Source organism: Pseudophryne corroboree, assembly GCF_028390025.1.
Source record: "Pseudophryne corroboree isolate aPseCor3 chromosome 6 unlocalized genomic scaffold, aPseCor3.hap2 SUPER_6_unloc_1, whole genome shotgun sequence".
NCBI lineage: Eukaryota > Metazoa > Chordata > Amphibia > Anura > Myobatrachidae > Pseudophryne > Pseudophryne corroboree.
Window position 1 is genome coordinate 2,196,502 of NW_026967602.1, and position 18,287 is coordinate 2,214,788.

Genomic DNA, 18,287 nt, shown 5'->3' on the forward strand with positions numbered 1-18,287 from the left:
TAATTGCCAGACTCTTGACCATTACCCTAGTCTACCTAGATCCTCAATCATTTGTTTTACCCCACCTGATGTGTCTACCCTGTTGCATACCTTTGTGTCATCTACAAAGAGGCATACTTTCACTTTAATGCCATTTGCAATGTCACCAGTAAAGATATTAAAAAGCACTGGTCCAAGTACAGATCCCTGGGGTACTACACTGGTAACATTTCCCTCCTGTGGATGCACTCCATTTACCACAACTCTCTTTTTTCTATCCTGCAACCAAGATCTTATCCATTCAATAATCCTAATATCCAATCCCAAACTTTCCAGTTTATTTAGCAGTTTGCGATGTTGAACTGTGTCAAAAGCCTTATTAAAGTCTAGATAAGCTATATCCACGGCTCCACCGTTATCACTTTAGTCACACAGTTAAAAACATCAATAAGATTTGATTGACATGATCTCCCCCCAGTGAATCAGTGCTGTTTGGGTTCCTGTAAATTGCTGAATTTGATATAATCTACAACTCTTTCTTTTAAAAGTGTTTCCATCAATTTCCCTACTACTGATGTAAGGCTTACTGGTCTGTAGTTGTTTGCCTCTTCCTTGCTTCCACTTTTGTGCAGTGGGACTACGTTAGCTCTTTTCCAGTCCTCTGGAATTACTCTGTAATGACTCGTTGAATAATTCTGTCAATGGTACTACCAGCACCCCTTTAAGTTTTTTTAGTAAAAACACCTCTGATAAAGAGAAGGTTTGGTGCAGATAAACATAAAATTGCAAACATGCCATTCACCACACACAATGGGAAGGAACAGCTCAGGTCTTGGCCTTTATTTCTGAGTAGTGGTTCTGCAACTGTCAGTGAGGCATCTTCTGCTTCTCATGATGATACAAGACCTTTTCACTCAGAGTCTAGAATAGGCTTAAAAAATTAAAACTACTTAGGCAGTAGAAAAAAACTGTGTGTTCAGAACCATTAGACACTCCTAAGGAACGTTTAGGGGTGTCCACGTCAGCTATGTGTGAATCTGACATTTCTCACACTGTCCTCATAGAGAAGCCTCATTCGCCTCCTTCCACCATTTCTGTACCATCTGCACATGTGGGAAACAGTACAAGCAAAGATGGTGATGAGGACATAATAGAATTTTAGGACTTGTGTGTGGAAGAGGAACAGTATGAGGGTGGTATCTGGTTACTACTACTATCTAGCAATGAGGATGTTGATGTTGTTGTTTGTATAAGTCATCCACCAGTGGCTGCAGTTCTTGCCCATGATAAAACAAAGTAATTGAAGTGCATGGGCATTAGACCAAAAATGCCACCTCTTGGGTGTGGAATCATTTTGACCCAAATTCTGACAATGTTTGTGAAGGCTTCTGCTCCATTTGTGAGGCCAAAGTTAGTAGAGGTAGGGTTGTTAGCCATCTAGGCACCTCGTCCATGTTATGTCATTTGTGGCGAGTTTATGAAATTTATTTTACAAGATTATAATGTAATTAACCTCATCATCATCAACCTCCTCATTACTGATCGGAGATCGTCCTTCTACAATGTTTTGTGTGGGCTAGGGGTGTGCGCTGGGACATGTTTTGTGTGGGCTAGGGGTGGGCGCTGGGACATTTATTGTGTTTTATGTTTTGGTTTTGGATTTGCATCTCTTTCATGTTTTGGATCTGTATTAGTTTTTCCAAAACCGCCCTTGTGGGTTTTGGATCTGGATTTTTGAGACCCAAGTGCCTGTTTTTGCTTTTTTTGGCATTAAACTGTATTTGCCTCACACTTGATCATTCCTCTAGTCTACCTAGATCCTCAATCATTTGTTTTACCCCACCTGGTGTGTCTACCCTGTTGCATACCTTTGTGTCATCTGCAAAAAGGCATGCTTTCCCTTTAATGCCATTTGCAATGTCACCAATAAAGATATTAAAAAGCACTGGTCCAAGTACAGATCCCTGGGGTACTCCACTGGTAACATTTCCCTCCTGTGAATGCACTCCATTTACCACAACTCTCTGTTTTCTATCCTGCAACCAAGATCTTATCCATTCAATAATCCTAATATCCAATCCCAAACTTTCAAGTTTATTTAGCAGTCTGCGATGTGGAACAGTGTCAAAAGCCTTACTAAAGTCTAGATAAGCTATATCTATGGCTCCACCTTTATCCATCACTTTAGTCACACAGTCAAAAAAGTCATTAAGATTTGTTTGACATGATCTCCCCGCAGGGAATCCATCCTGTAAATTGCTGGATTTGAATAATCTACAACTTTCTTTTAAGAGTGTTTCCATTCATCAATTTCCCTACTACTGATGTAAGGCTCATTAGTCTGTAGTTGTTTGCCTCTTCCTTGCTTCCACTTTTGTGCAGTGGGACTACGTTCACTGGTTTCCAGTCCTCTGGAATTACTCCTGTACCTAGTGACTGATTGAATGATTCTGTTAATGATGCTACCAGCACCTCTTTAAGTTCTTTTAGTACTGTATCCTTGGATGTATTTCATGTGGCCATGTTGATTTGTCCACTTTCAGCTTTGACATTTCTGTTAGGACCTTCTCCTCTGTAAATGCACTTGTTTCATTTTTCTGAATATCCCTGCAACTTACCTGTGCCCCCTTCCCCTCTCTTTCAGTAGTGAATACTGAGCAAAAATAATTATTAAGATGATCTGCAATTACATTGTCTCCCTCAACAAGACTCCCAGTCTCTGTCTTTAGTTTTATAATTCCGCCTTTTGTTTTTCTCCTTTCACTTATATACCTTCTCCATATATACTGTACCTTCTCCTTTGCCCACTGACTGGGCAATTTTCTCCTCAGCTTGTGCCTTGGCACATCTGATTACCTTCTTAGTCTCCTTCTGTCTAACAAGATATACCTCTTTGTTCTCATTATTTTATGTTATTATATTTCCTAAAAGCCATCTCTTTTGCTTCACAATACTTGCTACTTCTTTTGCAAACCACACTGGCTTCCTTTTCCTTGTGTTTTTCCTAGTGCTTTTGATACAAAGGTCTGTTGCCTTCAATATTGCACTTTTTAATGTTTCCCACCTCTCCTGCACTGCTTCCAAGTTCCACTCTGCCAAAGAATCACTTACACATGTTCCCATCCCTACAAAATCATCTTCCTAAAATCCAACACCTTTGTTTTTGTATGGGATGAGTCTGTCTCTGTCTTTATGCTGAACCATACTGCTTGATGATCACTGGATCCCAGGTTTTCACCCACTTTTACGTCAGATATTGTGTCGCCATTTGTAGATATTAACTGTAACATTGCATCTTTCCTAGTAGGCTCCCTCACTAATTGGTGGAGGGATGCTCCCTGCAAGGAATTCAAAATGTCCCTACTTCTAGTGGAACTAGCAACAGACACCTCCCAGTTTACATCAGGAAGATTAAAGTCTCCCATGATTATTACCTCTCCTTTATTGCCATTTTAGTGATGTCCTGCAACAGGTTCTTGTCGAGTTCCTCTTCCTGACCTGGTGGCCTGTATATCACGCCAATACGAATAATCAACTTCTCCTCTGTTTCTATGGACACCCAAAGAGCCTCAGTTTTTTTCTTTGTATTAAATTCGTATTTATGCTTTTCTTTTTACACACATTGCTACCACTCCTCTGATTCTTCCCATTCTGTCCTTCCTAAATAAAGTATATCCCGGTATAGCTATGTCCCAGTCATGATTTTCATTGCACCATGACTCTGTAATTGCCACAATATCTAGATCATCCCTTGTCATTATTGTATTTAGTTCTGGGATTTTATGTCCTAAGCTCCTAGCATTTGCAATAGCCTCAGGATTTCATCCCAGGCTGTGGAACTCCTTGGGAGGAGGGACTCTTTTTTTTTGTGGGGAGTCCTGACTCCCTGAGGAATTCCAGTCCTGGCTGACCAGACTGTTTGAGTGGGTTAACATTGGGATTTGGTTAGTTTTAAAACTGACCTTTGGTAAATCTGCAGATCCTATTCTTTTCTAAACATTGATTGTTGGTCCTGTGATCTAAAGTCAGTTTCTTGGTCTATTTGACTTTGGTAAACAATCAGATTGCAAAGCCAATGGAAAAACCAAAAACCCCAAACCAACCTTTAGTAAACATAAGAGATTCAGACTTCATAGTGTATAGAGAGACCAGGCCCCCAAATCCCCGAAACACTGTAGTATTTATCATGGGGCTTCATTAAAAACAATATTCATAAAATGTAATAAATACTGTAGTAGACTGAACATGTAAATGTTGTAACTTACTTTTTGGTATCTTCTAATTGAGTTTTGTCCAATCCTATAGATGGAATCAGATTTGTAAAAAAAAGAAAAGAAAAATATACGTTATGGTAAGAACTTACCGTTGATAACGGTATTTCTCCTATGTCCATATGTTCCACAGGATAACAATGGGATATGATGGAGCGATAGCGGATTGGCACCAAATGATCACAAGCTTTCAGTCCTCCCAGGATGCAACGGGCCCGTCCATATATCCCCGCCCACTGGCTCAGGCAAATCAGTTGGATTCCAAAGCATTTAGGCAGGAGCATTATGTAGAACCCTATCCATGTGAGTAGAACACACATGCACATCCTTCCATGCAAGAGGGAAGAGTTTAGTGAGTATAAAGATTCTCAAATCAGGTGCATCAGGGTGGGATCCCTGTGGAACCTGTGGACATAGGAGAAATACCTATAGGTAAGAAAAAGTTCTTACCATAACTAGAGATGAGCGGGTTCGGTTCCTCGGAATCCGAACCCCCCCGAACTTCAGCCTTTTTACACGGGTCCGAGGCAGACTCGGATCTTCCCGCCTTGCTCGGCTAACCCGAGCGCGCCCGAACGTCATCATCCCGCTGTCGGATTCTCGCGAGGCTCGTATTCTATCGCGAGACTCGGATTCTATATAAGGAGCCGCGCGTCGCCGCCATTTTCACACGTGCATTGAGATTGATAGGGAGAGGACGTGGCTGGCGTCCTCTCCGTTAGAATAGATAGAGACACTTGAGTTGATTACTTAGTAATTTTGGGGAGCATTAGGAGTACTCAGAGTGCAGAGTTTTGCTGATAGTTAGTTACTAGTGACTGACCACCACCAGTTTTATTTATTATTTAATATAATCCGTTCTCTGCCTGAAAAAAAACGATACACAGTCATATACCATATCTGTGCTCAGCCTCAGTGTGCTGCATGATAATATCATCTATGTATATCTGACTGTGCTGAGTGCTCACTGCTCACACAGCTGAATTGTGGGGGAGACTGGGGTGCAGTTATAGCAGGAGTACAGTGCACACTTTTGCTGCCAGTGTGACTGACCAGTGACCACCAGTATATTGTCTGCCTGAAAAAGTTAAACACTCCTGTGGTGTTTTTTTTTTTTATTCTATAAACGCATTCTGCTGACAGTGTCCAGCAGGTCCGTCATTCATTATATTATATAAATATTTACCTGCAGTAGTGTTATATTTTTTTTGTTCATCTCTATCATCTTTATCATCTCTATATTAGCAGACGCAGTACGGTAGTCCACGGCTGTGGCTACCTCTGTGTCGTCAGTGCTCGTCCATAATTGTATACCTACCTGTGGTGGGGTTTTTTTTTCTATCTTCTTCATACTAGTAGTTTAGGAGTCTGCTGACAGTGTCCAGCAGGTCCGTCATTATATTATATATACCTGCAATAGTGATATATATATATATTTTATATCATTATCATCTCTATACTAGCAGACGCAGTACGGTAGTCCATGGCTGTAGCTACCTCTGTGTCATCAGTGCTCATCCATAATTGTATACCTACCTGTGGTGGGGTTTTTTTTTCTATCTTCTTCATACTAGTAGTTTAGGAGTCTGCTGACAGTGTCCAGCAGGTCCTTCATTATATTATATATACCTGCAGTAGTGATATATATATATTTTTTATATCATTATCATCTCTATACTAGCAGACGCAGTACGGTAGTCCACGGCTGTAGCTACCTCTGTGTCGTCAGTGCTCGTCCATAATTGTATACCTACCTGTGGTGGGTTTTTTTTTTCTATCTTCTTCATACTAGTAGTTTAGGAGTCTGCTGACAGTGTCCAGCAGGTCCGTCATTATATTATATATACCTGCAGTAGTGATATATATATATTTTTTATATCATTATCATCTCTATACTAGCAGACGCAGTACGGTAGTCCACGGCTGTAGCTACCTCTGTGTCGTCAGTGCTCGTCCATAATTGTATACCTACCTGTGGTGGGTTTTTTTTTTCTATCTTCTTCATACTAGTAGTTTAGGAGTCTGCTGACAGTGTCCAGCAGGTCCGTCATTATATTATATATATCTGCAGTAGTGATATATATATTTTTTATATCATTATCATCTCTATACTAGCAGACGCAGTACGGTAGTCCACGGCTGTAGCTACCTCTGTGTCATCAGTGCTCGTCCATAATTGTATACCTACCTGTGGTGGGTTTTTTTTTTCTATCTTCTTCATACTAGTAGTTTAGGAGTCTGCTGACAGTGTCCAGCAGGTCCGTCATTATATTATATATACCTGCAGTAGTGATATATATATATTTTTTATATCATTATCATCTCTATACTAGCAGACGCAGTATGGTAGTCCACGGCTGTGGCTACCTCTGTGTCGTCAGTGCTCGTCCATAATTGTATACCTACCTGTGGTGGGGTTTTTTTTTCTATCTTCTTCATACTAGTAGATTAGTAGTCTGCTGACAGTGTCCAGCAGGTCCGTCATTATATTATATATACCTGCAGTAGTGATATATATATATATTTTTTATATCATTATCATCTCTATACTAGCAGACGCAGTACGGTAGTCCACGGCTGTAGCTACCTCTGTGTCGTCAGTGCTCGTCCATAATTGTATACCTACCTGTGGTGGGTTTTTTTTTTCTATCTTCTTCATACTAGTAGTTTAGGAGTCTGCTGACAGTGTCCAGCAGGTCCGTCATTATATTATATATACCTGCAGTAGTGATATATATATATTTTTTATATCATTATCATCTCTATACTAGCAGACGCAGTACGGTAGTCCACGGCTGTAGCTACCTCTGTGTCGTCAGTGCTCGTCCATAATTGTATACCTACCTGTGGTGGGGTTTTTTTTTCTATCTTCTTCATACTAGTAGTTTAGGAGTCTGCTGACAGTGTCCAGCAGTTCCGTCATTATATTATATATACCTGCAGTAGTGATATATATATATATATTTTTTATATCATTATCATCTCTATACTAGCAGACGCAGTACGGTAGTCCACGGCTGTAGCTACCTCTGTGTCGTCAGTCACTCGTCATCCATAAGTATACTAGTATCCATCCATCTCCATTGTTTACCTGAGGTGCCTTTTAGTTGTGCCTATTAAAATATGGAGAACAAAAATGTTGAGGTTCCAAAAATAGGGAAAGATCAAGATCCACTTCCACCTCGTGCTGAAGCTGCTGCCACTAGTCATGGCCGAGACGATGAAATTCCATCAACGTCGTCTGCCAAGGCCGATGCCCAATGTCATAGTACAGAGCATGTAAAATCCAAAACACAAAATATCAGTAAAAAAAGGACTCAAAAATCTAAAATAAAATCGTCGGAGGAGAAGCGTAAACTTGCCAATATGCCATTTACCACACGGAGTGGCAAGGAACGGCTGAGGCCCTGGCCTATGTTCATGGCTAGTGGTTCAGCTTCACATGAGGATGGAAGCACTCAGCCTCTCGCTAGAAAAATGAAAAGACTTAAGCTGGCAAAAGCACAGCAAAGAACTGTGCGTTCTTCGAAATCACAAATCCACAAGGAGAGTCCAATTGTGTCGGTTGCGATGCCTGACCTTCCCAACACTGGACGTGAAGAGCATGCGCCTTCCACCATTTGCACGCCCCCTGCAAGTGCTGGAAGGAGCACCCGCAGTCCAGTTCCTGATAGTCAGATTGAAGATGTCAGTGTTGAAGTACACCAGGATGAGGAGGATATGGGTGTTGCTGGCGCTGGGGAGGAAATTGACAAGGAGGATTCTGATGGTGAGGTGGTTTGTTTAAGTCAGGCACCCGGGGAGACACCTGTTGTCCGTGGGAGGAATATGGCCATTGACATGCCTGGTGAAAATACCAAAAAAATCAGCTCTTCGGTGTGGAAGTATTTCAACAGAAATGCGGACAACAGGTGTCAAGCCGTGTGTTGCCTTTGTCAAGCTGTAATAAGTAGGGGTAAGGACGTTAACCACCTCGGAACATCCTCCCTTATACGTCACCTGCAGCGCATTCATCATAAGTCAGTGACAAGTTCAAAAACTTTGGGCGACAGCGGAAGCAGTCCACTGACCAGTAAATCCCTTCCTCTTGTAACCAAGCTCACGCAAACCACCCCACCAACTCCCTCAGTGTCAATTTCCTCCTTCCCCAGGAATGCCAATAGTCCTGCAGGCCATGTCACTGGCAATTCTGACGAGTCCTCTCCTGCCTGGGATTCCTCCGATGCATCCTTGAGTGTAACGCCTACTGCTGCTGGCGCTGCTGTTGTTGCTGCTGGGAGTCGATGGTCATCCCAGAGGGGAAGTCGTAAGACCACTTTTACTACTTCCACCAAGCAATTGACTGTCCAACAGTCCTTTGCGAGGAAGATGAAATATCACAGCAGTCATCCTGCTGCAAAGCGGATAACTGAGGCCTTGGCATCCTGGGCGGTGAGAAACGTGGTTCCGGTATCCATCATTACTGCAGAGCCAACTATAGACTTGATTGAGGTACTGTGTCCCCGGTACCAAATACCATCTAGGTTCCATTTCTCTAGGCAGGCGATACCGAAAATGTACACAGACCTCAGAAAAAGACTCACCAGTGTCCTAAAAAATGCAGTTGTACCCAATGTCCACTTAACCACGGACATGTGGACAAGTGGAGCAGGGCAGACTCAGGACTATATGACTGTGACAGCCCACTGGGTAGATGTATGGACTCCCGCCGCAAGAACAGCAGCGGCAGCACCAGTAGCAGCATCTCGCAAACGCCAACTCTTTCCTAGGCAGGCTACGCTTTGTATCACCGCTTTCCAGAATACGCACACAGCTGAAAACCTCTTACGGCAACTGAGGAAGATCATCGCGGAATGGCTTACCCCAATTGGACTCTCCTGTGGATTTGTGGCATCGGACAACGCCAGCAATATTGTGTGTGCATTAAATATGGGCAAATTCCAGCACGTCCCATGTTTTGCACATACCTTGAATTTGGTGGTGCAGAATTATTTAAAAAACGAGAGGGGCGTGCAAGAGATGCTGTCGGTGGCCAGAAGAATTGCGGGACACTTTCGGCGTACAGGCACCACGTACAGAAGACTGGAGCACCACCAAAAACGCCTGAACCTGCCCTGCCATCATCTGAAGCAAGAAGTGGTAACGAGTTGGAATTCAACCCTCTATATGCTTCAGAGTTTGGAGGAGCAGCAAAAGGCCATTCAAGCCTATACAACTGACCACGATATAGGAGGTGGAATGCACCTGTCTCAAGCGCAGTGGAGAATGATTTCAACGTTGTGCAAGGTTCTGCAACCTTTTGAACTTGCCACACGTGAAGTCAGTTCAGACACTGCCAGCCTGAGTCAGGTCATTCCCCTCATCAGGCTTTTGCAGAAGAAGCTAGAGACATTGAAGGAGGAGCTAACACTGAGCGATTCCGCTAGGCATGTGGGACTTGTGGATGGAGCCCTTAATTCGCTTAACAAGGATTCACGGGTGGTCAATCTGTTGAAATCAGAGCACTACATTTTGGCCACCGTGCTCGATCCTAGATTTAAAACCTACGTTGTATCTCTCTTTCCGGCAGACACAAGTCTGCTGGGGTTCAAAGAACTGCTGGTTGTCACGATCCGGGTATCTGGACGCCATTTCTTACCCATCAGATGCCTCCTAAGGCTGGCTCAGCGCTCCAGGACCGGATCCCATCTGTTATCCTGATGTGTACATTCCTGTATCCTCTCCTGTCACTCTGGGACGCTGTCACAGTAAACGCCATATTACACCTGGCATGGCGTCTCCCGCGGCCTCCGCCGCCGTCCCTGAACTTCTGCATGCAGAGTGTCTGAGTGGCGATTACGTCAGCCGCGGCCTCCGCTGTGTCCGCGTGGTTGGATGTGCATCTGTCAGCCTGGCGCCTCCTGTCTCCGGTGGCCGGCGCCGCCATTACTGTTTTCATTACCACATGGATTACAAACCAAACTTCCCTCCAAGTGTCTGCATGGGCGCAGCCATCTTGGATTCTGTCAGCTGATCATTTCCACCAATCTGTTCTCAGTATTGATAATCTGCATAATTGCCTAGCCAATCCCTTCCTTGCTGCAGGTATAAATACACTGTGCCTGAGCAAGGAAGGCGTCAGTGCTTTGGTTGTCAAACCTAGTTCCTGTTTGTCTCTCTCCTGTGATTGTCTTCCAGGTTCCAGCTCCTGTCTCAAGACTTCCACCATAGAGACCCGCACCAGCATTCCACCTGCGGTGTAGCCTGACTCTCCAATCCATTGTGGATTCATCTGTTTCCAGCTACAACATTACCTGCTTCCAGCTCAGCTTCCAGCAGAGTACAGCTTCCCTTAAAGGGCCGGTGTCCTTTCTACACTTTACCACTCTCCACCGGTATTATTATTTCTCCGCTCTCAAGTTCTACATTTCAGTTCATATTTCATCGCTCCCAAGTTCATTTATTATTTAACTGGTTCCAGCCAGTATCCACTCCGTGCTAACAACAGACTGGTTCCAGCCAGTATCCACAGCAGCTGTTTTATCTTCAGCAACCCAGCTTTTCCTGGAACACCAGCTGGCACAATCCTGCGTTATCTCCATTGCTACAGTCGGGCCTGGTAAGGACTTTCCATCTAGAAGATCATAAGAACTATCTCACACTACCAGTGCCCTGTGGCTCCTGCCATCCTGTAGTACCCAGGAACTGTATTTATTCTTTGCTGACTTTTACGTTTTCTTTTACTGCTGCTGTGTTGCGGAGTTGTCATAATAAACATCATTGACTTTTATCCAAGTTGTCGTGGTCACGCCTTCGGGCAGTTATTATTCATGTTACTTACATGTCCAGGGGTCTGATACAACCTCCCAGGTTCCGGTACATCTCAGCCCCTACAACTGAGGCTGCCTCCCGTCAGCTCAGGCCCTCAGTTGTGACAGTAAGCACTGACCTAATGAATCCAGCCGGAGACCAGGATCAAGCGGCCAGGCCGATGCAAGAACTGGCAGCCCGACTAGAACATCAGGAGGCTGCACAGGGCCACATCATCCGCTGTCTCCAGGATCTCTCTACTCGGCTGGATGGGATTCAGACAACTCTCCGTGGATCAGGCGCGTCTGGTGCATCAACCACAGTGACTCCAGCTATAACCCCACCCACCTTACCCATTTCTGCTCCACGTCTTCATCTTCCAACGCCAGCAAAATTTGACGGATCTCCAAGATTCTGCAGGGGATTTCTCAACCAGTGTGAGATTCAGTTTGAGCTACAACCTGGCAATTTTCCCAGTGACCGTACAAAAATTGCCTACATTATTTCTCTTCTCAGTGGCTCAGCCCTTGATTGGGCATCACCGTTATGGGAGAGGTCCGACACCCTGCTATCTTCCTACACTGCCTTCGTGTCAACATTCAGGCGCATCTTCGACGAGCCAGGCCGGGTAACCTCAGCTTCATCCGAGATTCTCCGTTTACGCCAGGGGTCACGTACTGTGGGACAATATCTGATACAGTTCCAGATCCTGGCATCCGAACTGGCATGGAACGACGAGGCCCTGTATGCTGCATTCTGGCATGGCTTATCTGAGCGTATTAAAGATGAGTTAGCTACCAGAGACTTACCTTCTAAGTTAGATGAGCTAATCTCACTCTGCACGAAAGTTGATTTACGTTTCAGAGAGAGAGCAACTGAGCGTGGAAGATCATCTGCTCCAAAATCTTCTGCTCCTCCTCCTCGTCAACTGTCACCATCTAAAGATGAGCCCATGCAACTTGGCCGTTCCCGTTTAACTCCTGCTGAGCGCCGAAGACGTCTCTCCGAGTTTCTCTGTCTCTATTGTGCAGCTCCGTCTCACACCATTAATGCCTGTCCCAAACGTCCGGGAAACTCCAAATCCTAGCTCGCCAAGGAGAGGGCCGGCTAGGAGTAATGATCTCCTCTCCATCTCCTCAAGATTGTAATCCCCCAGTCTCGCTTCAAGTTGCTCAACGTTATCGGAACGTCATTGCCCTCCTTGATTCCGGAGCAGCTGGGAACTTTATTACCGAAGCCTATGTTAAACGGTGGTCCCTACCCACCGAGAGACTTCCTTCGTCCATTTCTTTAACTGCCGTGGATGGCAGTAAAATTTTTGATGCAGTTATTTCTTTAAGGACTCTACCAGTTCGTCTGAGAGTGGGAGTTCTTCATTCCGAACTTATTTCTTTTTTAGTGATTCCAAGAGCCATACATCCTGTGGTCCTGGGTCTTCCATGGCTCCGTCTTCACAATCCTACAATTGATTGGACGACTACGCAAATCCTGGCATGGGGTTCCTCCTGTGCTGAGACATGTTTGTTTAAAGTATTGCCTGTCTGTTCTTCCTCCCCCAGGTCGTCTGATGTTCCACCTCCTCCATATCAAGATTTCACGGATGTGTTCAGTAAAGCTTCTGCTGATATCCTTCCTCCTCATAGAGAATGGGACTGTCCGATTGATCTCGTTCCAGGGAAGGTTCCACCTCGAGGCCGAATTTATCCGTTGTCTCTGCCTGAGACGCATTCTATGGAGGAATATATTAAAGAGAACCTAGCAAAGGGGTTCATTCGACCTTCTTCTTCTCCAGCCGGCGCAGGCTTCTTTTTTGTAAAAAAGAAAGATGGTGGTCTGCGGCCGTGCATCGACTACAGAGGTTTGAACGACATTACCATCAAGAACCGTTATCCTTTACCCCTGATTACTGAGCTCTTTGACAGAGTTAGCGGAGCTACCATCTTTACAAAGCTGGACTTGCGAGGTGCATACAATCTCATCCGGATCCGTGAGGGTGACGAGTGGAAGACCGCCTTTAACACCCGTGACGGACATTATGAATACCTCGTCATGCCCTTCGGATTGAGCAATGCTCCAGCTGTCTTCCAGCATTTTGTCAATGAGATCTTCAGAGACATTCTATACCGTCATGTCGTGGTCTATCTAGACGATATCCTCATTTTTGCCAACGATTTAGAGGAACATCGTTTTTGGGTTAAAGAGGTTCTGTCCCGTCTCCGTGTCAATCATCTCTATTGCAAATTAGAAAAATGCGTCTTTGAAGTCAAGTCCATTCCGTTTCTAGGGTACATTGTGTCCGGTTCCGGACTAGAGATGGATCCTGAGAAACTACAAGCAATCCAAAATTGGCCGGTACCCTTAACCCTCAAAGGGGTCCAGAGGTTCTTAGGGTTCGCCAACTATTACCGAAAGTTTATACGAGACTTTTCCACCATTGTGGCGCCTATTACTGCTTTCACTAAGAAGGGTGCTAACCCGTCCAAGTGGTCTGAAGAAGCCATGCAAGCATTTCATCTTTTAAAACAAAGGTTCATCTCTGCGCCTGTTCTGAAACAGCCTGACATCGACTCTCCTTTCATCTTAGAGGTGGATGCCTCCTCCGTTGGAGTAGGAGCGGTGTTATCTCAGAGGGCTAAAGATGGCCATTTACACCCTTGCAGTTTCTTCTCCCGGAAGTTCTCCCCAGCTGAGCGCAACTATGCCATTGGCGACCAGGAGTTGCTAGCCATCAAGCTCGCTCTAGAAGAGTGGAGGTATCTGTTGGAGGGAGCTTCTCATTCAATCACCATACTTACAGACCACAAGAACCTTTTATACCTGAAGGGCGCACAATGTCTCAACCCTCGTCAGGCCAGATGGGCACTTTTCTTTTCCAGGTTCGACTTTAAACTCCAGTTCTGTCCGGGCTCTCAGAATCGCAAGGCCGATGCCCTTTCCCGCTCATGGGAGCAAGAAAATGAGTCAGAGTCTTCAGACAAGCATCCTATTATAAATCCGTTGGCATTCTCCACGGTAGGGATGGACTCTACGCCCCCATCAGGGAAAAGTTTTGTGAAGCCGATGCTAAGGAAGAAGCTCATGCATTGGGCCCATGCTTCCCGTTTTGCCGGACATACAGGTATCCAAAAAACCCTGGAGTTTATCTCTAGGTCCTATTGGTGGCCAACTCTGAAAAAGGACGTCTTGGAGTTTATTGCATCTTGCCCAAAGTGTGCCCAACATAAAGTATCCCGCCAGTCGCCTGCGGGGCAACTGGTTCCACTATCCGTTCCCCGTCGACCCTGGACCCACTTGTCGATGGATTTCATTACAGACTTACCCATGTGCAACAAGTTCAATACCATCTGGGTGGTAGTTGACCGGTTCACCAAGATGGCACACTTCATTCCTCTCACCGGTCTTCCGTCAGCTTCCAAGTTGGCTCAAGTATTCATACAAGAGATCTTCCGACTCCACGGTCTTCCTGAAGAAATTATCTCAGATCGAGGAGTTCAATTCACAGCCAAATTCTGGCGAAGTTTATGTCAAGTCCTTCAAGTCAAGCTAAAGTTTTCCACGGCTTACCATCCTCAGACCAATGGTCAAACCGAGAGGGTGAATCAGGACTTGGAGGCCTTCCTCCGCATCTATGTGTCCTCCTCTCAAGATGACTGGGTTCAATTACTTCCCTGGGCCGAGTTCTGTCATAACAACCAGTATCATTCTTCATCTGCTTCAACACCATTCTTCACTAACTTTGGATTCCACCCTAAAGTCCCTGAGTTCCAACCGCTTCCAGCAACTTCTGTTCCCGCAGTGGATATCACCTTGCATCAGTTTGCCAATATCTGGAAGAGCGTACGATCAGCTCTGCTCAAGGCATCGTTCAGGTACAAGAAGTTTGCGGATAAGAAGCGTCGAGCAGTTCCTGCTCTCAAGGTGGGTGATCGGGTATGGTTATCCACGAAGAATTTGAGGTTAAGAGTTCCCAGTATGAAGTTTGCACCTCGCTATATCGGTCCTTTCAAGATTGAACAAGTCATCAATCCTGTTGCTTACAGACTTCAGTTGCCTCCCTTCTTAAAAATACCCAGGACATTCCATGTTTCCCTGTTGAAACCGCTGATCTTGAATCGGTTTCATTCCTCACTTCCTCCAACTCCGAAAGTCCAAACTCAACGAGGCGTTGAGTATGAAGTGGCCAAGATCCTGGACTCACGTCACCGTTACGGTCAACTACAATATCTTATTGACTGGAAGGGTTATGGTCCTGAGGAACGTTCATGGACCAATGCTTCTGATGTCCATGCTCCTGCCTTGGTCCGGAGATTCCATTCCAAGTTTCCTCAAAAGCCAAAGAAGTGTCCTGGGGCCACTCCTAAAGGGGGGGGTGCTGTCACGATCCGGGTATCTGGACGCCATTTCTTACCCATCAGATGCCTCCTAAGGCTGGCTCAGCGCTCCAGGACCGGATCCCATCTGTTATCCTGATGTGTACATTCCTGTATCCTCTCCTGTCACTCTGGGACGCTGTCACAGTAAACGCCATATTACACCTGGCATGGCGTCTCCCGCGGCCTCCGCCGCCGTCCCTGAACTTCTGCATGCAGAGTGTCTGAGTGGCGATTACGTCAGCCGCGGCCTCCGCTGTGTCCGCGTGGTTGGATGTGCATCTGTCAGCCTGGCGCCTCCTGTCTCCGGTGGCCGGCGCCGCCATTACTGTTTTCATTACCACATGGATTACAAACCAAACTTCCCTCCAAGTGTCTGCATGGGCGCAGCCATCTTGGATTCTGTCAGCTGATCATTTCCACCAATCTGTTCTCAGTATTGATAATCTGCATAATTGCCTAGCCAATCCCTTCCTTGCTGCAGGTATAAATACACTGTGCCTGAGCAAGGAAGGCGTCAGTGCTTTGGTTGTCAAACCTAGTTCCTGTTTGTCTCTCTCCTGTGATTGTCTTCCAGGTTCCAGCTCCTGTCTCAAGACTTCCACCATAGAGACCCGCACCAGCATTCCACCTGCGGTGTAGCCTGACTCTCCAATCCATTGTGGATTCATCTGTTTCCAGCTACAACATTACCTGCTTCCAGCTCAGCTTCCAGCAGAGTACAGCTTCCCTTAAAGGGCCAGTGTCCTTTCTACACTTTACCACTCTCCACCGGTATTATTATTTCTCCGCTCTCAAGTTCTACATTTCAGTTCATATTTCATCGCTCCCAAGTTCATTTATTATTTAACTGGTTCCAGCCAGTATCCACTCCGTGCTAACAACAGTCTGGTTCCAGCCAGTATCCACAGCAGCTGTTTTATCTTCAGCAACCCAGCTTTTCCTGGAACACCAGCTGGCACAATCCTGGGTTATCTCCATTGCTACAGTCGGGCCTGGTAAGGACTTTCCATCTAGAAGATCATAAGAACTATCTCACACTACCAGTGCCCTGTGGCTCCTGCCATCCTGTAGTACCCAGGAACTGTATTTATTCTTTGCTGACTTTTACGTTTTCTTTTACTGCTGCTGTGTTGCGGAGTTGTCATAATAAACATCATTGACTTTTATCCAAGTTGTCGTGGTCACGCCTTCGGGCAGTTATTATTCATGTTACTTACATGTCCAGGGGTCTGATACAACCTCCCAGGTTCCGGTACATCTCAGCCCCTACAACTGAGGCTGCCTCCCGTCAGCTCAGGCCCTCAGTTGTGACACTGGTGAGAAAATTGTCAAGTCAAGCGGAACGCGACCTGTCAACATCTCCTCCTTCACATTCTCCCGCAACTGGGGGTGCGAGGAAAAGGCTCAGAATTCCGAGCCCACCCGCTGGCGGTGATGCAGGGCAGTCTGGAGCGACTGCTGATGCTGACATCTGGTCCGGACTGAAGGACCTGACAACGATTACGGACATTTCGTCTACTGTCACTGCATATGATTCTCTCACCATTGAAAGAATGGTGGAGGATTATATGAGTGACCGCATCCAAGTAGGCACGTCAGACAGTCCGTACGTATACTGGCAGGAAAAAGAGGCAATTTGGAGGCCCTTGCACAAACTGGCTTTATTCTACCTAAGTTGCCCTCCCACAAGTGTGTACTCCGAAAGAGTGTTTAGTGCCGCCGCTCACCTTGTCAGCAATCGGCGTACGAGGTTACTTCCAGAAAATGCGGAGAAGATGATGTTCATTAAAATGAATTATAATCAATTCCTCCATGGAGACATTCACCAGCAGCAATTGCCTCCACAAAGTACACAGGGAGCTGTGATGGTGGATTCCAGTGGGGACGAATTGATAATCTGTGAGGAGGGGGATGTACGCGGTGATGAATCGGAGGATGATGATGAGGTGGACATCTTGCCTCTGTAGAGCCAGTTTGTGCAAGGAGAGATTAATTGCTTCTTTTTTGGTGGGGGTCCAAACCAACCCGTCATTTCAGTCACAGTCGTGTGGCAGACCCTGTCACTGAAATGATGGGTTGGTTAAAGTGTGCATGTCCTGTTTATACAACATAAGGGTGGGTGGGAGGGCCCAAGGACAATTCCATCTTGCACCTCTTTTTTCTTTCATTTTTCTTTGCATCATGTGCTGATTGGGGAGTGTTTTTTGGAAGGGCCATCCTGCGTGACACTGCAGTGCCACTCCTAGATGGGCCAGGTGTTTGTGTCGGCCACTAGGGTCGCTTATCTTAGTCACACAGCTACCTCATTGCGCCTCTTTTTTTTCTTCTTTGCATCATGTGCTGTTTGGGGAGTATTTTTTGGAAGGGCCATCCGGCCTGACACTGCAGTGCCACTCCTAGATGGGCCAGGTGTTTGTGTCGGCCACTAGGGTCGCTTAGCTTACTCACACAGCTACCTCATTGCGCCTCTTTTTTTCTTTGCGTCATGTGCTGTTTGGGGAGTGTTTTTTGGAAGGGCCATCCTGCGTGACACTGCAGTGCCACTCCTAGATGGGCCAGGTGTTTGTGTCGGCCACTAGGGTCGCTGAGCTTAGTCACACAGCTACCTCATTGCGCCTCTTTTTTTTCTTTGCGTCATGTGCTGTTTGGGGAGTGTTTTTTGGAAGGGCCATCCTGCGTGACACTGCAGTGCCACTCCTAGATGGGCCAGGTGTTTGTGTCGGCCACTAGGGTCGCTTATCTTAGTCACACAGCTACCTCATTGCGCCTCTTTTTTTTCTTCTTTGCGTCATGTGCTGTTTGGGGAGTATTTTTTGGAAGGGCCATCCGGCCTGACACTGCAGTGCCACTCCTAGATGGGCCAGGTGTTTGTGTC